The sequence below is a fragment of the Trachemys scripta genome, chromosome 3 (assembly GCF_013100865.1).
Source record: "Trachemys scripta elegans isolate TJP31775 chromosome 3, CAS_Tse_1.0, whole genome shotgun sequence".
NCBI lineage: Eukaryota > Metazoa > Chordata > Testudines > Emydidae > Trachemys > Trachemys scripta.
In genome coordinates, this window is record NC_048300.1 from 141,400,559 (window position 1) to 141,427,235 (window position 26,677).

Below are 26,677 nucleotides of genomic sequence, written 5' to 3' on the forward strand. Positions count from 1 at the left end.
GAGGGGAGCAAGGCGGTGGCGGCACCCTCCTCACGGCCGAGGTGCCGCAGCCTCAGGGCCTGGGGCGCCTCGCAGGCAGCCACCCGCTCCCCTTCTTCGGGGCGAGGGGGAGGGGCGCCCCTCACCCCCAGCGAGACCTGCAAGGAGTAAAGAGACGGATAAAGCAGCAGCACTTCGCCGGACGTGCCCCCCTTGCAGCCCCCGCCCCCCAGCAATGAAGGGAGACTCCCCAGCCTCACTCGTGCCCCCCACCCCGCGCAGGGCGGCCCGCCGGGATCACTCCTTGCCCGGCTCAGCTGTCCCAGGGGAAGCTCCCCGCGCCGGGGTAAACCTGAATCCCCGCCCGGCTCATCGGGCTGCCCCAGTCCAGAGGTGGCGGCTGCGACAAAGCCGCCGCTGCAAGAGAGACCCGACTCCACCCGCGAAGTTGTGCCGAGGCGCGGCACCCCGCGCCGCCGCCTCCAGCCTCACCTCCCGGCTCGGCGCCGAGCGAGCCCCGTGCAAACTCCGCGGCAACCGAGTGCGAGGAAGTGACCGGGCTCCCCCAGCTCGGCGGCCACCTCTTCCCCTGCGGTCCCGCCCCCGCGCGGCGCCTCGCCCAGCCCCGCTGCCAGCACAAACCAACCGCGACCAGGGGAGGGGCTGGGACATGCCCCCTGCGAACACCCGCTCACTGTTCCGGGAATATCCCCTCGCAGCCCAGCGCTGGCACGCTGCCCGGTGCCATGGAGCCCCAGAGGGAGGTCCCCGCTTCCCCAGCTTGGTGCTGCTTCCGCACATTTACCTTGGAGCTGAGCGGAGCCACGTGGAGCGCTCCCCAGTCCGGCCAGGGAGGAACTGACTGGATCCCAGCAGAGCAGGCGGATGTGACTGATGGTGAAGACAGGAGAACCTCCCCGGCCCTGCTCTCACACTCCTGTTGAAGATCAAACGTCCCCCTACTAAAGCTTTTAGTCAGATGAAGGATGTGTAAGTGAGGTTTTGGTTTCAAGATGGTCGAGGTGGGCTGACAGTGGCGTCTGGTTGACTGCGGAGTGTGGGGAAAAAATAAACTATCCTCCCTGCCCTCCAGTGTGAGAGGAAGCCTGGAGAACCAAAGAAGGGCTGTTGCAACAAAGACTAGTACTAGTGTTGTATGTGACTCAGCTAAGGGATGTGGTTTTAGCCTGTTGGTCCCAGGCTATTAGAGAGACAAGATGAGTAAGGTACTATCTTTTATTGGACCGATGAAAGATAGTACCTTGCTCACCTTGTCTCTCGGTGGCATTGTTGGAGGCTTCATCAAGGTGTTCAAAGAGGACAAGAGCAGCCAGCCCAGTTACATAGGAATGCCAGCCTTCCCTTCCAGGTGTGAAACTGATCACAACAGCACACAACTTTCAGTGCAGTAATGCTTGGGGACAAAAAGTTAGTGTCAGACCTGAGAAATAGCTACTGTGCTCTGGAGCCAGCCCACCTTTGCAGAGAACAGATGATTAGGGCACACTTAAGGAGATTGGGGTTCATCATTTTTGTTAATGATGATTTTGCACTTAAATCTAGCCTGATATTTTGTTCTAAAATATTCATTCCCATACCAACTGATTTCTAGGACAGGTGGCTTTGGGGGACATTCTGCTGATTATTTATAAACTTATGTTTGATTAAAATAAACAAAACTGAAGCTCAAACATGATTGAAATATCAGTGAATTTTAGATCTAATGTAAAGTGACTCCATGTTCAAGAGAATTATAAACTAAAAATCTCAAAACAATACATTGTATATTTAAATTTGCTAGTGAGAATGGGATAGAAGTACTTTGTCCTTGATCTGTCCTCTGTGACTGCTGTATAAAAGGTAGTATCAATCAAATTGCAAGCTCTGATAATATGGAGACAATCACTTTATGTAGGCAGATAACAATATTTGTGCTTGGGATGGTGCCTGGGGAATATAGAAGCAGTTTTATGGGAGTAAAAATGGTCCAAACCAGCAGCAATTTTTTTTGTCCATATGGAAGCGTTATGAATGCAGCCACCAAAACACAAATCATGTCACAAAAATGTGTAATGCAACATAAAACAAACTGTGAAAAGTAAAAAATACAGAAACAAAAAGGATGGAGAAGGGTTTTGTCCTAAATAGATACATAATCTAGTTGATTTAGCTTCTGACTCCTGAAGTATTTATGTTGTGTTAATGAAAGCAGAGTGCAGGGAATTATTTACTAGGTTTCCTGTCAACCACTTGAATGACAACTTGTGTGGCAAGGAGAAAGAAAAACTACTTACAGAATTTAAAAAGTTTTCTAAAGTTCTATTCTTTAAGTCAGTATGTTTGTCTGTGTATCTACTGGCTTTATGGAGGTCACACTAATGACCCCAGGATTGACATTGGCCAAAGCTAACCCAGGATAGGTGATTATTACTCCTGAAAAATTGTTATTCTAAAGTTTGTAATTTGTCAATGTTATGAACAAGAGTACTACACAAGGTTTATTAGGAGTTGCTCCTCATTTTATTTCTTACCTCATCCCTTGTCCAAAAAAGTAAGCCTGTGATTAGACAGTTGAACTTTAGTGTGGTCGAGAAGAGATTTCCTGCATTCCAGGTCATTTATAGAAACAGAGAAATGTAGGGCGGCTGGAAGTGACCTCGAGAGGTCATGTAGTGTAGTTATGGGGATTCCGCAACCTTCCTTGGTAACCTATGTGACTTTGCACCTCATAATGCTTTATAGAAATATGTTTATGAGTGTAAATATGACATAACTGGAATATGTTGTATGCTATATATGCCATGTAACACATCTTTGCAAAGGTTATGATCTACTGAATATATTCATCCTATTTGTATGCATGTATCATTTTTATATCTGAAGTTATGAGTGTTGGCTCTATGCTTGTATTTAAAGTGTTTGCTTTAGGAAGCACATAAGGCAGATTTGGTCAACATAGTGTGAAGGGGTTATTCAAGTAATTGGGAGTATTTAACTAACAATGGACTTTGAGAGACAGCAATCCACATATGAGCTTTCCTGGGAACGTTCAAACTAACACGTAAACAATGGCGTGGGCCTGCAAAAAGCTGAATCATTCATAGACATGTGACTTGCCCAGATGGCTAGAGACCCCATCTTGTGTCTGTGATGTTGCACAGGCCCCTCCATTTTGTCTTCAGCTGGCTCAAAAGATAACCTCTTCACCCCAAAGAGATGCCTGAAAGAAACCGGAACAAAGGACAGTAACTATGGGTGTGTGAGTGATTGCTGGACCCAGACTAGGAGGAAGTCTAGTCTGTAAAAGAAGCTTATTGGAATATCTCTGAGAGTGAGATTTACCTGTATTTAGTTTCCTACTGTATTAGACTTAGACTTGCCTAAGATGTTTTATTTTATTTTGCTTGGTAACTTACTTTGTTTTGTCTGTTATTACTTGGAACCACTTAATCCTACTTTTTATATTTAATAAAATCACTTTTTACTTGTTAACTAACCCAGAGCAAGTAATTAATTTGTGGGGGAGCAAACAGCTGTGCATATCTCTCTATCCGTGTTATAGAGGGCAAACAATTTATGAGTTTATCCTGTATAAGCTTTATACAGAGTAAAATGGATTTATTTGGGGTTTGGATCCCATTGGGAACTGGGTATCTGGGTGTTGGAGACAGGAGCACTTCTTAAGCTGTTTTCAGTTAAGCCTGCAGCTTTTGGGGGATGTGGTTCAGATCTGGGTCTGTGTTTGTAGCAGGCTAGTGTGTCTGGCACAATCAGGCAAGGTACTGAAGTCCCAAGCTGCCAGGGAAAATGGGCTCAGAGGTAGTCCCAGCACATCAGGTGGCAGTTCACAAGGGGATCTCTGTGACCCAACCCGTCACAACCTATTCCTGTACTTAATTATCCTTACAGGTATAATATCTAGCCAAAATCTTGCTTGTTACAGGTTAAGCCAACTTTTTATTGTCCTAGCTTCTTTGGATATGGAGAACAACTGATCACCATCCTCTTTATAACAGTCCTTACAATTTTTGAAGCTTATTACCAGGTTACCCTTAGTCTTCTTTTCATAAGGCTAAACATGTCCAGTTTTTTTAACCTTTCCTTATAGGTTATATTTTATAATTTTTGTTGCTCTACTCTGGATTCTCTGCAGTTTGTCCACAAGTTTCTTAAGGTGTGGCACTCAAAACAGGACACAGTACTCCAGCTGAGGCCTCCAGTGCTGAGTGGGGCACGACAACTACCTCCTTTGTCTTTATGCAACACTCCTATTAAAACATTGTTAGCCTTTTTCCAAACTGCACCACATTGTTGGCTTATATACAATTTGTGACCCACTATAACCCCTAGATCCTTTTCAGCACCAGCCAGTTATTCCCCACTTTGAATTTGTGCTTGGATTTTTCCTCCCTATGTGTAGTATTTTCCACTTGTCTTTACTGAATTTCATCTAGTTGATTTCAGACCAATTTTGTGATCTTATTTCCTTAGTTTATTTAACAGATTTTTTTTTCATCAAAATTAATTTTTTTTCCCTCTGATTTGCAGGCATCCATCAGGGAAAGCAATAAAGAGTACCTGTTATAGAAATAAACCAATGGAATCTATTGATTACCAATTGTAAATAGCAGAAAAACATGAGGAGTAGGTTTGCAGATCTGAGATTTAGGACATTAGTATGTTTGAGATTAAGACAGCTGCAAAAATCTACAAATACATAATACTGGGTGATTTGTTTTTAACTGCTATAGTTGCTTTGACTACCCCAGAATCATTGGGAGCATGATTGGAAAAGTCATGTATGATAAAAGCTTGCTTTTTAGACTGATTTCTTTTGGTGACTACAAAGGAGGAGGAGACCCTTCCAGATGCTTGTAACAATGAACAATTTGAACAATGAAGTTTTTCAGTCACAGCACATCTACACAGGCAGCTGGATGCTAATTACCTTGATCCAATTAATCCTAAACTCCTCACTAATGAATGCTTGCAAAGCTCCTAAATTCCATTGGTTTTCTCCGGCCCCATTGTACACAAGTCATCTGCCCGGCCCCCCAATACTCACCTCCTTTTCCTGATTTGACACGTCATATCTTGATTCTTCATCCTGGTCCCATTTTTGTCTCCTTAAAACCTGTAGCAATCCACATTGGGCTCTTGTTTTTGGTGAACTAGCAAGGTCTTTAGCAGGTCCTGTAGACTTTAAAAAACCAACAGGGAGGGAAAGCTGCAAATGAGAGCAAAAACAACTGACAGAGACTGGGGAGATGGGCCATAGTGAGCTCATAAATGTCATGTGCATCCGAAGAAGTGGGCTGTAGTCCACGAAAGCTTATGCTCTAATAAATTTGTTAGTCTCTAAGGTGCCACAAGTACTCCTGTTCTTCTTTTTGTGGATACAGACTAACACGGCTGCTACTCTGAAACATGGGATTCCCTGCCTCTTGTCTGTCTCTGCTCCCATTGTTCTGCAGTGGTTAATCAATGGGATGATTCATTGGGCAAGGTTTAAACCCTGTGTAAGGGTAGCAGAATCTGGCTATCAGATAAGATGTATTCATCAGAGAGTTGTAAAGGAAAGGAAATGTGAAATAGCAGATACTCATGATGTGAATAGACCCGAGGAATGGAAACAGCTCCTGAAGACTGGAAAGCTGTTATCAAGGTACCTAATTTTAAACATTGTGACAAGGTGTAGCTAAGGGTTGAAGAGCAGCTGGATCTGGCCAGTTGTGATTTCCCCTGGCATGAGGGAGTTCTCAGCTGTCACGGCTGAAATGCCTGTCTCCTGTGCCATGCCCTGTCCTGGTTTTAGTTGCTTCTTGGCTCGTTGGAGCTAAGATCAAAGTGTAGTGTCTGTTCTTATCAGTTCAATTTCTTCTGATGGACAATTGCAAACACCCGTCCAGAAGATGGAATGTCCTGCAGCCATTTTTAAAAAAACTGATGCTGCTTTGAAGATATACTCTACTCCTCCTATTTTGGAAGAAAACTCTTTTTCAGCAGTAGCTACACTGTCATCGGCTGTTGCTGTTCCTGCGTGCCCTGCTTTCCAAAAAGCTCGTCAAAAACCTATCCTGAAGACCACCCTTGGTGCCTCACAGAAGACCCGGACCACCTGCAAGAACCAAAACATTAGGAGCTGGCTGAAGAAACCCCCTGTGGATACCTCTGCAGGGAGACCTGGCTCCAGAAGGACGGCTCTTCGGGACTTCACATCCAGGAGCAAGAATATCTCAACAGCTCTTCAGGAGGGGGACCCACGGAGAACCCTGCCCGCTTCCCAGGACCAGGATGCTGAGCGCCGCCCTGCCGGGAAGGACGCCACTGCGGGAGCCCCCCCCCGACGACCCAGGACCGGAATGCTGATTGCTGCCCTGCTGCTCCAGAGAGGGATGGTGCAGAAGGAACCACCTCCTCAACCCCAGACCCCAAAACTACTTACCACCTGGCTGTCCGGAGGAGGGCCGCTCGAAGGGGAATGCACCTCAGAACCCAAGATCTCGATGCCGCACGCTGTCCTTCCAGGCAAAGAGACAACATGGCCAGTGAGTCCATCCCCTCCCCCTCCCCAAGAGCGACTTCATCTCCCCAAGCTTCTCTAACAGAGTAATCACCTGGCGAGTCTGCAGGCACATCAGAGATCCGCCCCATGGAGGGTGAGGCAGGGGAAGAAGACCGCATCTACCTCCAGTACCCGCTCCCTACAGGTCTCCTCCTCTGCCCCTTCTGTCTCCCCGTCCATGGAGTCCAGACCCTCGCGGCCCTCAGCAAACACGTTCTTAAGACCTACAACAAACAGATTGCTTTCCGGTGTAGCCGCTGCAATCTCCCCTTCAAGACCCAAAAGAAATGTAAGTTTCATCAAGCCATGTGCAGGGGACCCCCCATGACCGCAAAAGTGAATTCCACTGACATCCTCCGGGTTCCAATGCTGACCCCCACCGATGATCTGGCTTCAGCACCCCAGCCAGCGTCCCCAGAGTCACAGCAGGTAAGGGGGGACAAACCGCCAACTAAGGGAAGCGTAACCCCCGCCTCGAGGACTGACGATGCCACGAAAAGGACCAGTCCCGTCTCCAGAATCCCCATGCTGGACCCTGCTGTGAGGGGGATCACCGCCACCTCTCAGGTAAACAACCTCACCAGGCACCTCAGCGACCTCATAAAAACCATCCGGCACAACACGGACACGAGATGCTGCAGCGCTCCCCCACAGGTAACCTCATGCCACCCTGCCGTAGGAGCAACTAGCATCGACCCCCAGGCTGCACGGCGAGATCCAGCCAACGGAGGAGCCTTCTGTAGCCCCCAGATCCCACAGCCAGACCCCGCCCCCTGGAGACACAACACCTCCTCCAAGGTTACCCAAAGAGCCTCTGACCGGCAAAAAACCCATGCCCCACCGAGGACCCACCAGCTGGATGCCGCCCGCAGAAGAAACAGAACCATCCCCAGCACTTCCAAACACGACTGCGCCCCGACAAAGCCCAGCACCGGTGCTTCCTGAATGCCACTCCCTCCCGGAAGATCCAGTGCTGCCTCGGCGACACCGAGAGCTGCCCTCCCCACCACACCAGGACCCCCGCCTCAAGACCCACCTGAACACCGCCTCCCAGTCCGAGGGACAACCAAGCTGCAGACTGTCTCTGCAGCACCTGAACCTGCAGAGACAATGCAGCAGGAAGAGCGACGGCCACGAGCGAGGGTCGCCACGCCATGGCAATCCACCTGGATGGAGGAGCTGGCAAAGGCTGAGGACTTTGAGAACTTCGACACCCTGATGGACAGACTGACTGCAGAACTGTCTGCGGAAATTATGGCCAGAAGGAGGGAACCCCAGGAAGCCGCACGGGCCACTCGCAGATTCCCTGCGCCGAGCCGTAACAACACCGCCAGAGAAGGCAGGAGAGGGGACGTTGGCCGCCGCTATGATCTGGCGGCTGCATCCCGTATTCAGAAACTATACAGGATGAACCGCTCGAAAGCCATGAGGGAGATCCTCGATGGGACCTCCTCCTACTGTGCCATCCAGCCCGAGAGGCTCTACTCCTACTTCAAGGATGTGTTTGATCACGAGGCCCGGACCAACTTGCGACGCCCAGAGTGCCTTTCCCCGCTACCCCGAATTGACCTCACGGAGGACTTGGAGCGAGATTTTTCCCCGCAGGAGGTGCAGGTGAGGCTGTCGAGGACCAAAAACACTGCCCCTGGAAAAGATGGCATCCGCTACCCCCTGCTGAAGAAGCGAGACCCCGGCTGCTTGGTGCTCACTGCCATCTTCAACAAATGCAAGCAGTTCCATCGCATTCCCTGCTCCTGGAAAAAGTCCATGACCATGCTCATCCACAAAAAAGGTGAACGAGACAACCCCAGCAACTGGAGGCCCATCTCCCTCTCCTCCACCATCTACAAGCTGTATGCCAGCTGCCTCGCGGCAAGGATCACAGACTGGTCAGTGTGCGGGGGCGCCGTCAGCTCAGTGCAGAAGGGTTTCATGTCCTGCGAGGGATGCTACGAGCACGACTTCCTCCTTCAGACGGCCATCCAGGAGGCCAGGAGGTCCAAGAGGCAGTGCGCTGTAGCATGGTTTGATCTGACCAACGCCTTTGGGTCCATACCCCACCATCACATCTTTGCCACCCTGGGAGAGTTCGGGATGCCAGAAACCTTCATCCAGATCCTCTGGGACCTCTACAAGGACTGCACCACCACCATCCGCGCCACGGACAGAGACGGACGCCATCCCCATCCGCCGCGGTGTGAAACAAAGATGCCCCCTTAGCCCCATCATCTTCAACCTGGCCATGGAACTGCTCATCCGAGCCATCTCCAGCAGCCCGACTGGCTTCGACCTGCACGGCAAGAAACTCAGCATTCAGGCCTACGCGGACGATCTGGTCCTGACCGCGGATGACCCACAGAGTCTCCAAGGTATTCTAGATGCCACCAGCCGAGCTACTGACTGGATGGGGCTCCGCTTCAATGCGAAGAAGTGCGCAACTCTGCACATTGACGGCAGCAAAAGGGACTTGGTGCAGACAACGGGGTTCCAGATCCAGAGTGAGCCCGTCATCCCCCTGGCAGAGGGCAGGCATATCAGCACCTGGGCACGCCAACAGGGTTCCGTGTCCGGCAGACACCCGAGGATACCATCCAGGAGATCTTGCAGGAAGCCGCCAAGATTGATGCCTCCCTGCTGGCACCGTGGCAGAAGATAAATGCCCTGAACACCTTCCTGATCCCACGCATCTCGCTCACCCTAAGGGGATCCGCTGTGGCGAAGGTGCCCCTCAACAAGGCAGACAAGATCATCCGGAAGCTGGTGAAGAAGTGGCTGTTCCTTCCCCAGAGAGCCAGCAACGAGCTGGTCTACATCGCCCACAGGCACGGCTGCGCCAACGTCCTCCGCATGGGTGACCTCTGCGACGTCGCGGTGATCACCCATGTCTTCCTCCTGCTGACATGTCCCGACGCCACGGTGAGGAACGTTGCGGCGAGTGCCCTGCGTGATGCGACAGAGAAGCGGATCGGCAGAGCCCCCTCGAACCAAGACATCGTCACCTTCCTGAGCGGCTCCCTGGATGGGGAATTCGGACGGGATGGGCGCGACATCACTTCACTGTGGTCCCGCACTCGCAACGCCACGCGTTGCCTCGGGAAGCGCATTGGCTGCCGCTGGGAGTGGTGCGAGGAGTGCCAGGAGCTGGGAATTCGGGTGCCACAGATCAGGTCCGACGACAACACCATCGTCACCCCGACGGCCAGGGGCTTGCTGGAGAGGACTCTGAAGGCCGCCATCCACTCGCTGTACATGGAAACCCTGAAGTGTAAATCGGACCAGGGTTAAGCCTTTGAGTTGACCAGCAAGTGGGATGCCAGCAACCACTTCCTCGCCTGGGGCGGCTTCATCCATTTTGCCGACTGGCGGTTCATCCACCGTGCCCGGCTCAACTGCGTCCCGCTCAACGGAGCCGTCTGCCACGGGAACTGAGACAAGTGTTGTAGGAAGTGCGGCTACCCCAACGAGACCCTGCCCCATGTCCTGTGCAGCTGCAAACCCCACTCCAGAGCCTGGCAGCTGCGCCACAACGCCATCCAGAACCGCCTGGTGAAAGCCATCGCACCACACCTGGGAGAGATCTCCGTGAACTGCACCATCACCGGTACCAACAGCCAGTTATGACCTGACGTGGTCGTCACCGACGAGGCCCAGAAAAAGATCATCCTCGTCAACGTCACGGTCTCCTTTGAGAACAGGATTCCGGCATTTTGCGAAGCCCAAGCTCGTAAGCTGGAAAAGTACGCCCCTCTGGGTGACACCCTGAGAGCGAAGGGCTATGAGGTGCAGATGGACGCCCTGATTGTCGGAGCCCTGGGCGCCTGGGACCCCTGCAACGAGCATGTGCTGCGGACCTGCGGGATCGGTCGACGCTATGCATGTCTCATGCGGCGCCTCATGGTCTTAGACGCCATCCGATGGTCCAGGGACATCTACATCAAGCACATCACCGGCCACCGACAGTACCAGGAGGCGTGAGCCAGAGTGACATCGTTCTCCCACTACGAGAAAGAGACCAAGTGACCTTCTCCGTTGGATCATATAAACTGGAACCATAAACTCCCTAAACATTAAATCTCACCAAATGAGGGTCAATCCATCCTCATCATCATATCCACTCATTATAATCCACACCCGAACATAGCCACTTTATGAACTTCATACCCTCATAATCTCAATGTCTGTACTTTGACCCATCAACCTTTTACCCCAATCGGGGATATTGCAGATTATGTATTCTTCGTGCCACTTTATCTTAAACCAAACTTTGCACCCTCGATAATCTGTATGTTATTCCCTGATAACCAGAAACTTCTATGCTCAAACTCTGTTCACTATTTTTTTTTAACATCATCTAATAACATTTTTAAAAAGTGGGAATGATGCATGTCATGCATGATGAATGTGCTGGAGCACAGCATGATCCAACTAACTGGTGTGTGGTTACTTTGGGATTGTTAAAAGAAGAACAGGAGTACTTGTGGCACCTTAGAGACTAACAAATTTATTAGAGCATAAGCTTTCGTGGACTACAGCCCACTTCTTCGGATGCATATAGAATGGAACATATAATGAGGAGATATATATACACACATACAGAGAGCATAAACAGGTGGGAGTTGTCTTACCAACTCTGAGAGGCCAATTAATTAAGAGAAAAAAAAACTTTTGAAGTGATAATCAAGCTAGCCGAGTACAGACAGTGTGATAAGAAGTGTGAGAGTACTTACAAGGGGAGATAGAGTCAACGTTTGTAATGGCTCAGCCATTCCCAGTCCTTATTCAAACCGGAGTTGATTGTGTCTAGTTTGCATATCAATTCTAGCTCTGCAGTCTCTCTTTGGAGTCTGTTTTTGAAGTTTTTCTGTTGTAATATAGCCACCCGCAGGTCTGTCACTGAATGACCAGACAGGTTAAAGTGTTCTCCCACTGGTTTTTGAGTATTTTGATTCCTGATGTCAGATTTGTGTCCATTAATTCTTTTGCGTAGAGACTGTCCGGTTTGGCCAATGCTCTATCTCCCCTTGTAAGTACTCTCACACTTCTTATCACACTGTCTGTACTCGGCTAGCTTGATTATCACTTCAAAAGTTTTTTTTTCTCTTAATTAATTGGCCTCTCAGAGTTGGTAAGACAACTCCCACCTGTTTATGCTCTCTGTATGTGTGTATATATATCTCCTCATTATATGTTCCATTCTATATGCATCCGAAGAAGTGGGCTGTAGTCCACGAAAGCTTATGCTCTAATAAATTTGTTAGTTTCTAAGGTGCCACAAGTACTCCTGTTCTTCTTTTTGCGGATACAGACTAACACGGCTGTTACTCTGAAATTTGGGATTGTTGAAAGCTGCCATAATTTAAACAGCATTTAGGCTTCTACAGGGAGCAGTTTTGCTGTGAGAATCAAGGAACCTCAGCAGGCTCCTGATTGGCTCCTCTGCCCTGTAGAAACTCAGTGCAGCACTAAATCTGGGCCCTGTTCCCTCACATTTCAAACGATAGTTCCCCTCAAAGCACAGCTATTCATTCTTGTGCAATTCCAAGGTCTCTGGACCTCATTTAATGTGTAGAAGCTGACTCTGCCCTGGTTTCATAATGGCTAAGAACCAAGTGCTACAGAAATGCCGGGCCTCAACATCTCAAGCATAGAGGACTAGACTGGGAACCTTGTGATCTGAATGATTTGGAAAGGGTGGCATATGAAAGACTGAACAGATTGGAAGAAATTGAAAACACATGAGACGTGATTCTCCACTGTCTTGCACCTTATGTAGTTATTTACACTTTTGCAATGTGGATGTAAAAGTTTACAAAGAGTATACAAGAGAATCTCATGATTACTGTCCAGCAAATTTTATTTCAACACCAAATAAAATAATGCACATTCCTAAGAGAAGAAAAAATATGTTTTACAGCCACAAATGTAAAGGAGTACAGTACACACGTTTACAAGGGGTAAGACATTGGAGACTTAGGTCTCTCTTCCTTTTCATGTATGATCAGTTATCCACTGTGAACCTCCAATTTTAAAATTTTATTAAGATGATGTTAAAAAAAATTGTGAACAGAGTTTGAGCATAGAAGTTTCTGGTTATCAGGGAATAACATACAGATTATCGAGGGTGCAAAGTTTGGTACACTTTCATGTTATCCCTGCTGTTCATTCACTGAACACCCCCCCTCTCCTGCTTTTCTTTTCTTTCCCTCTCATCTCTCTGTCAGTTTTCTGTTTTTCTTGGGAGCTGCAGCTCCTCTTCTTTGGACTGATTGCATGCTTGTAAATTTACCTAAACCTTTATAATCTGGGGGAGGAAGGAAAGCCTGTGTGATTTTTTTTTTTGGAGGGCTGCACAAGAAGAGACATGTTATCACAGAGCAGGAAGGTGATAATTCCTCTTCTGTGCAGCACTAGTGAGGCTGCACCTAAAATATTGCATTCAATTCTGACACTCCAGTACCAGCAAGTCTCCAAAGATGACAAGATAATTCAGAAAAGAGCAATAAAAGTGATTAGGGGCTGGTGGGATTGACTTATGAGGAACAATACAAAATAATTTTAAATATGTATCGCTTGTTCAGACAGAGACTAAGGGGAATATCAAAAGATCTATAAACACTTGGAAGAGGGTAAACACTAAGAAGGAAGAGGAATTGTCTAGCATGATTTGAGAGGAATAAGTAGGAGTAATGGGGAGAAATTAAGCAAATTAAAATTCAGACTCAATACCAAGAAATGAGCTTGCTTAGACTGTGGAACTGCCTAATGGGCACACCTGAGTAGTGGAATTTTAAACAAACTTCACCTAATTCAGGAAAGTACTTCAGAATTCATATTCTGTTCTCTGAAATAAGAGTTGATAAATTATATTTGCCTTCTCACAAGTTGAGTTAATCACAATGTTTCTGCCATGTAATTTGTTTAGAGAGAGAGAGAGAGAGATTCTCAAAGGCACAAATGGCATTCTGATGTGTGTAGATTCCACACAGTGACAGCCAGGAAAGAATTAAGAGATGGACCAATTATTGCTCCAGCTGAGACTAAGGATAGGTCTACAGGGGTTTAAAAAACCTGCTGCTGGCCCAAGTCAACTGGCTTAGACTTGCGGGGCTTGGGCTGTGGGGCTGAAAAACTGCAGTGTAGATATTTGAACTTGAGGACCCTGCAAGAGTGGATGGTCCCAGAGCTTGAGCTCCAGACCAAGCCCAAATGTCTACACAACAATTTTTCGCCCACAGCCTGAGCCCCCGCGAGCCTGGGCCAGCTGCAGCCAGGCTGCAGGTCTTTTATTGCTGTGTAGACATACCCTAAGCAGCCAATTAACAACTGACACAAAAGCTGCAGCTCAGTTAGCGAAGAGCTGTTGTTAGAGAGGCCGAGGCCTTGGCTACACTTGCAGATGTACAGCGCTGTGAGCAGGGCTGGCTCCAGGCACCAGCTTGCCAAGCAAGTGCTTTGGGCGGCCACTCTGGAGAGGGGCGGCATGTCCAGCTATTCGGCGGCAATTTGGCAGACGGTCCCTCACTCCCACTTGGAGCGAAGGACCTTCCGCCGAATTGCCGCCGCAGATCGCAATTTGCGATTTTTTTTTTTTCCTGCTTGGGGTGGCGAAAACCCTGGAGCCGGCCCTGGCTGTGAGTTAAACCTGACTTCATGCAGCTGAGTAGGGAAAGTGCTGCAGTCTGTCCACACTGACAGCTGCCCAGCGGCACTGTCGTGGCCACATTTGCGGCAATTGCAGCACTATTGGGAGCGGTGCATTATGGGCAGCTATCCCACAGAGCACCTTTTCCCATTCTAGCACCGTGGGTTGTGGGAAGGGGGCTTGGGTGCAGGGGATTCTGGCTCCTGTCCCAGTGCCCCGTGATGCATCGCTTCGCATCCCAGAAATCCCTTTGTTTCCGTCCACCTTTGGCGCCATATTTCAACAGTTTCTGTGCAGCGCGATCTGTCTGCGGGAAATGGAGTCCGAACTGCTGAGGCGTATGCTGACGAGTCTCGCCAGCACGTCACGTTTGGCTGTCGAACTATTCCTTAAGATCCAAAATGACAGTGAGAGTGAGGGTGAGGAGTCCGACAATGCTATCGAGCCGCGTAACGCGTACGACATGAAATTGCTTGTGGCATTCACGGACATGCTCAGCACTGTGGAACGCCGCTTTTGGGCTCGGGAAACAAGCACTGAGGGGTGGGATCACATCGTCATGGAAGTCTGGGATGACAAGAAGTGGCTGCAGAACTTTTGGATGAGAAAAGCCACTTTCATGAGACTGTGTGAGGAGCTTACCCCGACCCTGCGGTGCAAGGACACGAGATTGAGAGCTGCCTTGCCAGTGGAGAAGCGGGTGGCTATTGCAATCTAGAAGCTGGCAACTCCAGACAGCTACCGGTTGGTCGCAAACCAGTTTGGAGTGGGAAAGTCGACTGTTGGAATCGTGTTGATACAAGTTTGCAAGGCCATTAATCTCATCCTACTCAGAAGAACCGTGACTCTGGGTCACGTGCAGGAAATAGTGGATGGCTTTGCACAAATGGGGTTCCCTAACTGTGGAGGGGTGATAGATGGGACGCACATTCCTATTCTGGTACCACCCCACCTAGGATCCGAGTACGTTAATCAGAAGGGGTATTTCTCTATGGTTCTCCAGGTATTTGTGGATCACCGTGGGCATTTCATTGACATTAACACAGGCTGGCCCGGAAAGGTGCATGATGCACACATCTTTCGGAACACTTGGCTGTTCAGGAAGATGCAGGCCGGGACTTTTTTCCCCAGAACGGAAGATCACGGTAGGGGAAGTTGAAATGCCTATTGTGATCCTTGGAGATCCCGCTTACCCGTTAATGCCGTGGCTCATGAAACCCTACACAGGGAGCCTTGACAGCAGCAAGGAACGGTTCAACTACAGGCTGAGCTGGTGCCGAATGACTGTGGAGTGTGCCTTTGGCCGTTTAAAGGCCTGCTGACGATCTCTGTATGGGAAGCTGGACTTGGCCGAAAACAGCATCCCCGCGGTTATATCCGCGTGCTGTACCCTCCATAATATGTGTGAAGGGAAGGGTGAAAGCTTCACTCAGGCATGGACCTCTGAGGTTCAACACCTGGAGACTGAATTTGCATAGCCAGAGAGCAGGGCTATTACAGGGACCCAGCGCAGGGCTGCAAGGATTAGAGATGCCTTGAGGGAGCAATTTGAGGCTGAAAACCAGCAGTGATATCTGGTGCCCTGCATGGGAGTGAAGCGCAATAGTTCCAATCTTTAGGAATCAGTGTTTGCTAAGCAGACAAGCAGACTTGCAGTGCCTGTTTATTTCCTGGGCTAAGGAGTCTTTTACTTTATGCAATAATAAAGAATGTTTTTAAAGCCAAAAATCCATTTATTTAAAAGAAAAAAAATTATTTATTGAAAAGAAACAAGGGGGTGGAGTGGGGAACAGTACAATCACAGATTTGCGTATGTCCTGTCTGGTGTGCGGTGCAGTGAGTGCTGCACTTCAGGACAGCTATACTGCATGGTGATGGGGGTTGAGTGCAGAGGGTAAGGGTCGTGGTTTTCAGGGCTGGGTGGTGAAGATACTGGTGTTGGAGGCAGTGGGTGGCGAGAAGAACACGGAAGTTAGGGAAAGTGGGTTGGAGGTAACAGTGGGGCACAACGGAAAGAGTTTTGGGACAAGGGCTGTGGGGAGGGTGGCGTTTGCGGTACTGCTCCTCTTTCTGCATGGCTGCCAGCTCCTGGATAGCGTCTGCTTGGCGCTCCAGGATGCTTATGAGCCTATCAGTGCTTTGCTGCCGGTGCGCGGTGCTTTGCCGCCGGTGCGCTGCATTTTCCTGACGGATCCTGCTTTCTCTCTCCCTCCAGTTCTGTGCTTTCTCATTCTCTTTAATAGATTGCCGCATCACTTCTTGCAGCATGTCTTCTTTGGTTTTTCGCGGTCTCTTCCTGAGTCTTTGCAGTCTCCGAGCAGGCGATAAGAGGGATGGCTGAGGTCTCAAGGTTGATGCAGCTGTATAGGCAAAATGCAACATTTAACAAAGGCAGTATTGTTTATACCAGACAGAGTAATGATTCCCCCCGCACTTAAGGAGTAGAAAACACACAGGGTCTACACAATAGTATAATTTTCCCGTCCGAAACAGAGCGCACATATCCCGTGGGAGCCTCAAAATGATGAGTAAGGGGGACTGATTGTTTCAGGGCTGCACTGTCCTCTGGGTTTCTGTGCCTTGGGGAGAGCCAACAGCTTCAGGGGGCACCTACTCTGAACACTGTCCCAACATTTTCCACAGGAGTTCGTCCTGGATGATATCTCACTACTGAGGGTGATCTGGGAAGCAAGGGAGGGTCTTCTACTGCAATGCGGCTTCCACCCTGGCCCATATGCAGCTTGCCTGGGTGCAGCAATGGTCCCCCTGCCCCTTGCGGCACAGTGGCGCGGACACGTTAGCCTGGCTGGGACAAGGACCATGGTGGCTCTCCCGATAAACCTGTGCAAGTGCATTGCACACGTTCTGCATGAGACATTCAAGGAGATTACCGAGGCCGATTACTGCGATGTGATAAACCACATCAACGCACTATTCCGCATCTAGGCATGCATGCCTAACCCTCCTCTCCCAAAGAGCCTGCACCAAAAAAATTACTTCCCAAAAAAAAAAAACCGCTTACTGGGAACCTGCTCTTCTGTTTGCCCTCCACCAAGTACCAGCCGCTGCGACTGGCTACCTTCCTCCTGGCTCGAGAAGAGCTCCTGGCTGCATAGCTCCAGGGATTCCGGGGTGTCTCCATCCAGCCCACCACCCTCACTCCCGTTTTCCTCTTCCTCCTCCTCCCGCCCCCCGCCACCGGCTCTGAAGTGTCCATGGTTGTGCTCGGCGTGGAGGTGGGGTTAACCCCAAGTATCGCATCCAGCTCTTTGTAGAATCAGCAGGTCGCGGGGGGAGCACCCGTTTGCGTAACGGGCTTTGCGGTAGGCACTCTGCAGCTCCTTCACTTTAATCCTGCACTGCAGGGCATCCCAGTCATGGCTCCTTTCCATCATGTCCTTTGATACCTTCCTGACGGTATTGTAATTCCTATGGCTGGAGTGTAGCTGGGACTGTACAGCTTCCTCCCCCCAAACACTGATGAGGTCCAGCAACTTGCCATTGCTCCATGCTGGGGCTCGCTTGGCGCGTGGAGGCATGGTCACCTGAAAAGATTTGCTGATAGCACTCCACACTACGCCAGGCTGAGCAAACAGGAAGGGGATATTTAAAATTCCTGGGGAATGTAAAGGGTGGGTCACATGGTTGGTTACCTGAGGCCAGGGCAGTAGAGTTTGAACTGATGACCAGAGTGGCTAGAACAGGCATTGTGGGATACTACCGAATAATTCTGGAGGCCATTCACAGCGCATTGGGTGGCCACACTGGCGCCGCAGCGCAATACTTGCTATTCCTCTCGGAGAGGTGGACTACATGCAACCACGGAGATACAGCGCTGCAAATGCCTTGCCAGTGTGGATGGGGAGTGAGATACAGCACTAGGGGAGCCTTTACAGCGCTGTAACTCGCAAGTGTAGCCAAGGCCTGAGAGTTGTGTTGAGGAAGTACCTCGGTAGCTTATTGGCAAGAAGCTGCGGCGGGAGAACTCCAGGATGGGAGAGTGGAGTCCATGGCCCTGTGAGAGATGTGGACAAAGAGGGAAAAGGTGGGAGCAGCCCAGGAAGTGCACAAGGGATTGTAAGGAGCAGTCATTAGCTGCCTAAAACAGGGTTCCTGGGCTGAAACCTAGAGGAGAAGCTGGGCTTGGGTTCCCCTAGGCCTCACCCAGCAAGAGGGGGAATACAAATCTTTGGATTAAAAGAGGTAGAGACTGATGAATCCGTGGTGGGGGCTAAAGGTCTGGCATAAGGACCATTAAACTTTGGATTTTTCTGTTACCCTGGAAGAAGACTGAAGCAGAAGGTGACCTGGCCAAAGGGCTATACTACGGAAGCTGCAGACTGTGGTGGCATCAGATGACAGACAACAGGCAGTGCTAGAGCAGAAGCATCCCTGCAATGCTGTGTCCACAAGGTGTCAGTCTGGCAGTGAGTTCACCCTGTGACAGGTGCTTAGCTCCTTTCATACCTGCCATCTGTGCCTTTGAGCCTCCCCTTGAACTGGCAGGTGTAATTGCCTTTTATGATGTAAGGAATTTTAAATAAAATTACAGCATTGCACTGTGCCCATAATACTTCAATCATGGACGATTCAACATATTTTCTGAGAGTAATAGAATGTGCAAACTACAATACAGGAAAGTCTTAAAAATCTAGGACTAACCAAAGGAAGCATAGAAGGAATTAATGTATGAAGGAGCTGCTCAGGAAATCCAGTTTCTGAGCACTTGTCCTTTAAATAGTTTCTCTTTTCCTAATCTATCCGTGTCAAGAATCACTTAGTTAAGTGTGTGTAAAGGAAGAAGCTATTCTATTTGTTTGTCTAATAAAATTAGTATCTAAATGTTCAATTTTCATTCTTTCTGCCCTGGTTTGATCTTTTAAAAATGTGATTAATACAGAGGATTAAAACAATAATGATCCTTGGGGTATCTAATTATTAGCCAGCCACTGACACAAAAATCCTGGTTTTAATTAACTATATAGGTCTTTTTATAGTATTGCATGCATTTTTCATAAGAGTTCTAATTATTAGTTGAATGGAATCTAAGACATTCCATACACTACCAGAGTTCTGATTTAGTAACTATTCTGAATGAATATAAATTGGAAAAGACTAGTGCCCGAGCATTTGTTAATAGTATTTCAAGGTTATGAAAAGAGCTGGCTGAAAGTTTCAGCTGAATGTTTTCCCCCAAAAAAGAGGTTTAAATCAAAATTTGTTGTGGGAAAATATTACTTTTAATTTTAAAAAATGATTTTTAATGGGAAACTATAAACTAAGTCAGAGTTACAGAGCCTCATTTTTTCTTTTGTCACTCTTAACTTTTTCAGAGTTGGAGAGATTTTGAAAAGTTAGTAGAATAAAAGAGGAAAAACTGGGGGAGGGAAAGTCCCTAGGTATCATTCACTATTGTGGTCTGTGGAGGTGGGCGGGTAGGTGGAAGGAAAAGGAAGAGAAAGGGGAAATAAAGACAAATCTAGAATTCCAGTTTTTAAAACAATTCACTTTAGATGTTTTTATTGTTTTTGAAAATTTCCCACAAACATTGAAAGAATTTTTTTATTTGAACATTTTCTCCAAAAAAGTTGTTCAATCCGCTCTAGTTATGAAATGCTCTCTGAATAATAACTGTTCTACCCAACTCCACAGTGATGTTTAACAGGTTAACAGTTTATTAAATTTCTTAAACTTTAATAAGTAGTCAAATGAAAGAGGTTTTTTTATAGTGTCTTAGCACACTTGTCATGAAGAATGCTCTTTCATTGCAGTACTGCATGTTGGGTATTGTTGAATAAACTCTTGGGTGCGAACCTGCTACAAACATTAGCTTAAGAAGATCATGGGTGTCCCCCCCAGGGTGCCACTTGGATCTGGGGTATCACTGAGCCCACCTGACCCACCAGCCTGGGCTCCCTCTCACTGCACTGCTGTGCAGCCTGCCAAACCTTCCCCCAGGCTGCACTACCCCAGCACACATACAGGTAGGGACACACCCAGTTGCAGCTACACATACAGATGCTGAGATCAGCTCTGCAGGGGAAGGCACAGCACATCCCAGTTCCTAAGACACGCACTCCCCTCTGGAGGGTAAACCCAAAATTATACCATCTTGTACTGCACAGGGAACCACAAACAATATAACAAAAATCTATACTTCTTTTAAGACTTTCCTGCTGAATTGATGCATTTAGAACCCAGAGTAGAATGTAGTTAGTCTAGGACCAGAATTTAGACCCATAGTGAGCAAAAGTGTCCAACAGAGATCTGACACTTATACTGATAGAATGGCCCTTGCAATGATCATAGATGGAAGATGATCAAGGTGGAGGTCAAAGACTTGGTACATGTACTGGACGTCAGCAGACTTTAGAGAGGCCACGTTGCATGACAGCCAGGTGTATAATCATGAGTTTTAGAAGAAGGCTATAAAAGTAATTGACCCCAAATAGGGAAATGGCAAGAAAGAAGAACAGTGGGCAAAAGTTACTTCTTCTATAACTAGATTAAAATATTCTGAGGTTCAGCACTTTGATACCAAATAAATACACATGACATTTAAAAATTAAAAATATGGTGTCAGAGAACAGGGCCAGAAAGGAGTTGTTACTACTGTCTAAATTATCTTTAGGTCACAGTCTTAAAAAAATCCTACTAAAAGCTTTTAGTATGGGGAATGTTTTATTGCTTATCATATACATTCACTAATGGTAGTTATTAACATAAGTGAGCTCTGATGGGGGTTGTATGTTAATCTAAGTTGGGGTTAGAGCCAAGTGTTTCCTTGAAGGGTAAAACAATTTTAACTGAAAAATAAGAGCTTTTTAAAAATAACCTAATTTGAAAAAAATAAAAATAAAATAAAAAAAAGACTACTCTTATCTCTTGAAAATAAGGAGTGCAATGTGCAGAGAAGTTACATTTATTTGTATTATTAAGGAGTTCATTGTAAACAGGAATCCTATAATATTATAGCATTTCTGAAGTTAAAGATAGAAACATTCTGATGTTAACACATAGCTGCCCATAGTCCCAAAGCCATAGAATAACTGAACTGCAGCATTTTGCACTTCTGGCTTGTCATAATTGCCTGCCCTTGCAATTCATTTAGCCCTTTGAACACAGTGAACGCTACAGCAAATCCATGTGTCTCGGAACAGATGCTGCAAGCCATGAAACAGGGCCGGGGGGAAGAGACTGAAGAATATGGGTCTGGATGATGCATTTACTTGCTCTTTATTGTATTTTCTTCTGAAGTGTAAAAGAGGTTAAAAGATAACCAGCCACCACTTCCATTTAAACTGGAGGTAGCATTTATATAACCCAGGGCAGTGGAGTCTCCTTTCAGTGTGCATTTCATCTAGCATCTAATATCAAATTAAAAATACCCTCACTTTGCCAGTTGTGTGCTGCCAAGTCACAGTACAGATTTGCAGGAAAACAAAGTCAAGATCAATAGCTGCAAAAATAAGAGAGAAGAATAGGTATAGAAAGGGTTTAATTAATGTTATTAAAAACTCATATCATTATGTTAAAACCTCTTCAAAGTACTGCACTCCTTTGCCATTGTTTCAGTGCCAGGATCGGTTCTATATTGGTTATTTGTGCCTGTGTATAGGCAAATGCCTTGTTAACCATTCTTTTTATTTGCCTTCTTGGTTTTGAACCTTTACGGTTCATGTTTTCAAGCTCTTCTCTGCAACCGTGAGGGCTTTAATATAAAAGCTCAGATTCTTATATACTCACATGATTCCCAGGAGCAGAAGCTTAAAGAAAAACAGCAAATATGAGACTCTCAGTAAAATCTCTGAAGCCAGCAACACTGTCAGGCTCCCTGCCTTGGGCACATTGGCCAAAGTGTATTTCATGGGGGGAGGGATGCCCCCTATAACATCTTTTTGGCATGCCCAATGCTAAGGCAGAGATCCAGGTACGGAGAGTGCCGGAGATGGCCCCTGAGACCCAGGCATAGAGCCAGCCTGGCAGCGCTGCTGAGGAACTTCTACCAGTTAGTATTATGTGCTGTATTCCAATAAGCCATCTGGGTACTGACTGTATAGGGAGGTTTAAATAACTTTGCTCCAGGTTCTGGCTGGGCACTGCCACCTTGCTCAGGTATCACTACATGAACTGAGAGATGTCCGTCTCTGGGCAGTAACCTTCACATTCTCTTATTTGTTCAGCTTTTGTCACTCTCTCCTTCCTAGTGTGCTCAAAATGCTGACCAGGCTGGAACATTTGGGCAAAAAGTTATTTGCCTAAGATCTAGCCTTCCTGTGCTGCTTGAGGCTCCCTCTCCCTCTTGGTTGACTGTCCCTGGCCCCCTTGCTCAAGATGGGAGCACAACGAGAGCTAAAAAAAAAAAAAAAAAAAAAATCAAACGTTGCATGGCAGGCATTTTTATTGTAGCAGCAGACAGATAGCGAAACAATAGAAATCTTTGAATCACTGTTTTAATTAATGCCCAGATCTTTTAGTTACCTTCACGTTTTCAGACATGCACTGGAAGGTGAGGTAAATGGCCCAGAGTGGCTCCCGAAACACTTCCCAGTGCATAGACATTATAAAGGATTTGTGGCTACGCATAATTAATTTCCATCAAACCCTCTTTTGTTGAAGTGTACAACATTGCCATTCCCTTCACAGCAAAATGGGTGTGAATTACTGCAAAAATCTATTAATTTTGTACTGCGCTTTGTGCTGATCAGATATTATAAATTAGAACATATGGCACTCACATTGCAAGACAATGTGGCCTTCTCAGGTTCATCTTTACAGGTGGTGGTTACCTTCAACTCCTGCAACGACTCAGAGGGCACCATCCTGGTAAACAGCAGTGCTGCATATCTTCCCAGTTTGTCCATTGCCTTTTTGAACAGGACCCTTCTCTCGGTCTTGGAGACATGTCCTGGGGGCAACATTTGTTAATGTAAGTATGGCTTTCAAAGGTGCAATTATTAACCTAACCCTGGCCCCACCCTCCCACCATTGTTACAGTCTGGGGTGGAAATGATGTGGAAAATGTCTTACCATCTCACAATAGAAGTAGCTTAAGCTGGCATAATAAAGCAGTGTGGATACGCACTTTCAGTATAGTTATAGCAGAAAAAGTTATACCAAAAAACCTTTCCCATGTAGACAAGGCTTGACGTTTTACCTGAGATGCAGGCAAGTGTGATAGATCTACTAAATGCATGAGTGCTACATACAACATGTGAAATTTGACAGGTGTGTTCATTGGGAATAAAATTGGGCCTTGAATTAGACAAGGGTTCTGTAGAAATAATGTCATTATCACATGATAAAAAGATAAGGATGTTGCAGGCTCATCATAAAATAGACTGAAATGAATTATTAATATGAGCTCTTCCATTTATGCAGGCCGAAATGGTGCCTAGGTCCTGTAGTTGTCCTTTGAACCAAGATAGTAATAAGAAAATATGGAAGACTGACAATTGTTCCATTACTCCAAATCTTTTTAGATTTCTTCATGATTCTTTTAGCTTTCCTCATTATTATCTCTTATGTCTTTGTGCTTTTCTTTTCTTTTTTTTAGGTCAGATGATGACATGATAATGAGTGAGTTCTATATTAGACCTCATCTTGACAGATAAAGAGGAATTGATCATGGAAATAAAATTTAGCGAAAGCTTAGGTACAATGATCATGACTTGATCACACTTGTTATGTGCAAACAAAATAAAGTAAAAACTGGTAATAGCATATTATATGTATATAGATATGTATTTTCAAATGCCATTTTCACAAACCTGAAAACAATTGAGCCAAATCAGATGGCAGGAGAAATGTAAACAAAAATATGAATGATAATGGGACCCGTTTAAGAACACCTTATTAGATGCCCCAAAAGCCACAACTGAGAAAGGAAGCTACCCTGGCTAAAAAAAACAACAACCTGACTTAGAGCGGAAGTGAAGGCATCTCTACAAAATATAGAGCAAATGGAAGAAAAGGTAAGTTGATAGTAATGAATATAAATCAGAAGCTAGGAATGGCAGAAAATTGATAAGGGGAAAAAAGGCAACATGAAGAAATCTATGGCCAGCAGAATTAAGGACAAAGTTTTTAAAAATATATTAGGAATAAAAATACTGCGAACAAATGTACTGGTCCATTACTAGACAGGAAGTGTAGAATTGTCAATAGCGGCAGAAAAGGCAGAAGTGTTCAATAAATATTTCTGTCTGGTACTTGTGGAAAAGACTAGATCATGGGTAGGCAACCTTTCAGAAGTGGTGTGCCGAGTCTTCATTTATTCACGGATTTAAGGTTTCGTGTACCAGTAATACATTTTAATGTATTTTAACATAGAACGTCTCTTTCTACAAGTCTAATATACAACTAAACTACTGTTGTGTGTAAAGTAAATAAGGTTTTCAAAATGTTTAAGAAGCTTCATTTAAAATTAAATTAAAATGCAGAGCCCCCTGGACCGGTGGCCAGGACCAGGCAGCGTGAGTGCCACTGAAAATCAGCTCGCGTGCCGCCTTCAGCACACGTGCGATAGGTTGCCTACCCCCGGAGTAGATAGATGTGATCATTGTGACAGTGTACCCCATAAGGCTTTATGGAAATATGCTTATGTATCTGACAATTGGAATATGTTTTATGCTACTGTGACATTATTGGCATAATCTGTAACTGTATAGATCAACTGTTGCGACCACTGTTATATATTTGCGGCAAATATTGTATAAAGGTTGTCGTGTAAGGGGTCTATGGAGAGGTTATAGTTTGCTGGTTATGATTATGCTGTCTATGTGTGTATCATTTTTGTAGTTGAAGTTATGAATATTGGCTCATACCGTCTGTATTTCAAACCTATGCAATGCTTCTGGGTGACACCCCAGACAAGTTGGTGTCAGCTCTGCCTAGCCTGCTTGAAGGCCCATTAAGGAATGTTAGCTATACAATTGACCCATTGAGAGAAGGCAGATATGCCTTGTGACTCAGCAAAGTATGCAGGGACTTGCACATGTGACTCCAAACTCCATTTTGCTGTAATTTTCCACCATAAGAACAAAGAGGCGTTCTTACACCTGGAAAAGGTTATAAAAGGCTGATGCCTCATCTCCATCTTGTCTTCAATCCTGCTTACCTCACCTCGGGAGGGGGTACAAATGGTACAAATTGCTACAAATGGAAGCTCTATACAAAGGACTGATGACCCATCCCAGCTGGGGATGTACTCCAGAGACTTGATTTGAACCTGCAGCTTATTCCATCATTGCTACAAGTCTGAACCAAGAACTTTGCCATTACTGTATGTAATTGATTCCATTTAGCCAATTCTAGCTCTCATCTATATCTTTTTCCTTTTATGAATAAACCTTTAGCTTCTAAAGGATTGGCAACGGCGTGATTTGTGGGTAAGATCTGATTTGTATATTGACCTGGGTCTGGGGCGTGGTCCTTTGGGATCGAGAGCGCCTTTTTTCTTGCCTTTTTTCTTTTACTGAGGTATTGGTTTTCATAACCATTGATCCCCCATAATGAGTGGCACTGGTGGTGATACTGGTAAACTGGAGTGTCTAAGGGAATTGCTTGTGTGACTTGTGGTTAGCCAGTGGGGTAAAACCAAAGTCTTCTCTGTTTGGCTGGTTTGGTTTGCCTTGGTGTGCATAGAAACCCCAGCCTTGGGCTGTAACTGCCCTGCTTTAAGCAATTTGTCCTGAATTGGCACTCGCAGTTGGGTCCCGCCAGAACCAGCATCATTACAACTACATAGGCCATGTAACATCTCTCTGTAAAGGCTATGATCTACTGAATCTATTCATCCTGTTGGTATCATGTGTCATTGTATTCGAAGTTATGAATATTGGCTGTGTACTTGCTTGATTTCTAAGCAGTCTTAGTAAAGCATTTGGTCAGCTTCTTGAGAAAGGAATGTGCAAATTAAGTGCCCAATCAAGAAACACTTAAAGGACAATGAATCTTGGAAGGCTCCAATCTGCATAAGAAGTCTACCTGAGGATGTTCAGGGTAGCATGTAAACAATGGCTGCTGCCTGTAAAAACTGAGTCATGCAGGGACATGTGACTTGCCCATGTGACTCCAAAACTCCATCTGAGAGCTGGACTTTGCATAGGAGAGAGGAGGGGGTCTCCACCCACAAGACAAAGTCTATTTAACCCCCTGGAAGACCCCTCCATTTTGTCTTCAGCTGGCTAAAGAGATAGCCTCTCCACCCCCAAAGATACCTGAAAGAAACTGGAACAAAGGGTGAGGTTTTTATCTGTATTAGACAGACTTGAGTGTTCTATTTTATTTTGCTTGGTAATTCACTTTGTTCTGTCTGTTACTACTTGGAACCACTTAAATCCTACTTTCTGTATTTAATAAAATCACTTATTAATTAACCCAGAGTATGTATTAATACGGGGGGGGGAGGGAGAGAAGAGACAAACAGCTGTGCATCTCTCTCTCTCTGTGTGTGTGTGTGTGTGTGTGTGTGTGTGAGGGCGAACAAT

At 46.5% G+C, this 26,677-nt stretch overlaps 1 pseudogene; it reads left to right on the top strand.

The window, feature by feature from the left end:
• The first annotated feature begins 5,793 nt into the window (after nt 1–5,793).
• LOC117875668 lies at nt 5,794–6,019 on the top strand (annotated as a pseudogene).
• The last annotated feature ends 20,658 nt before the right edge of the window (nt 6,020–26,677 follow it).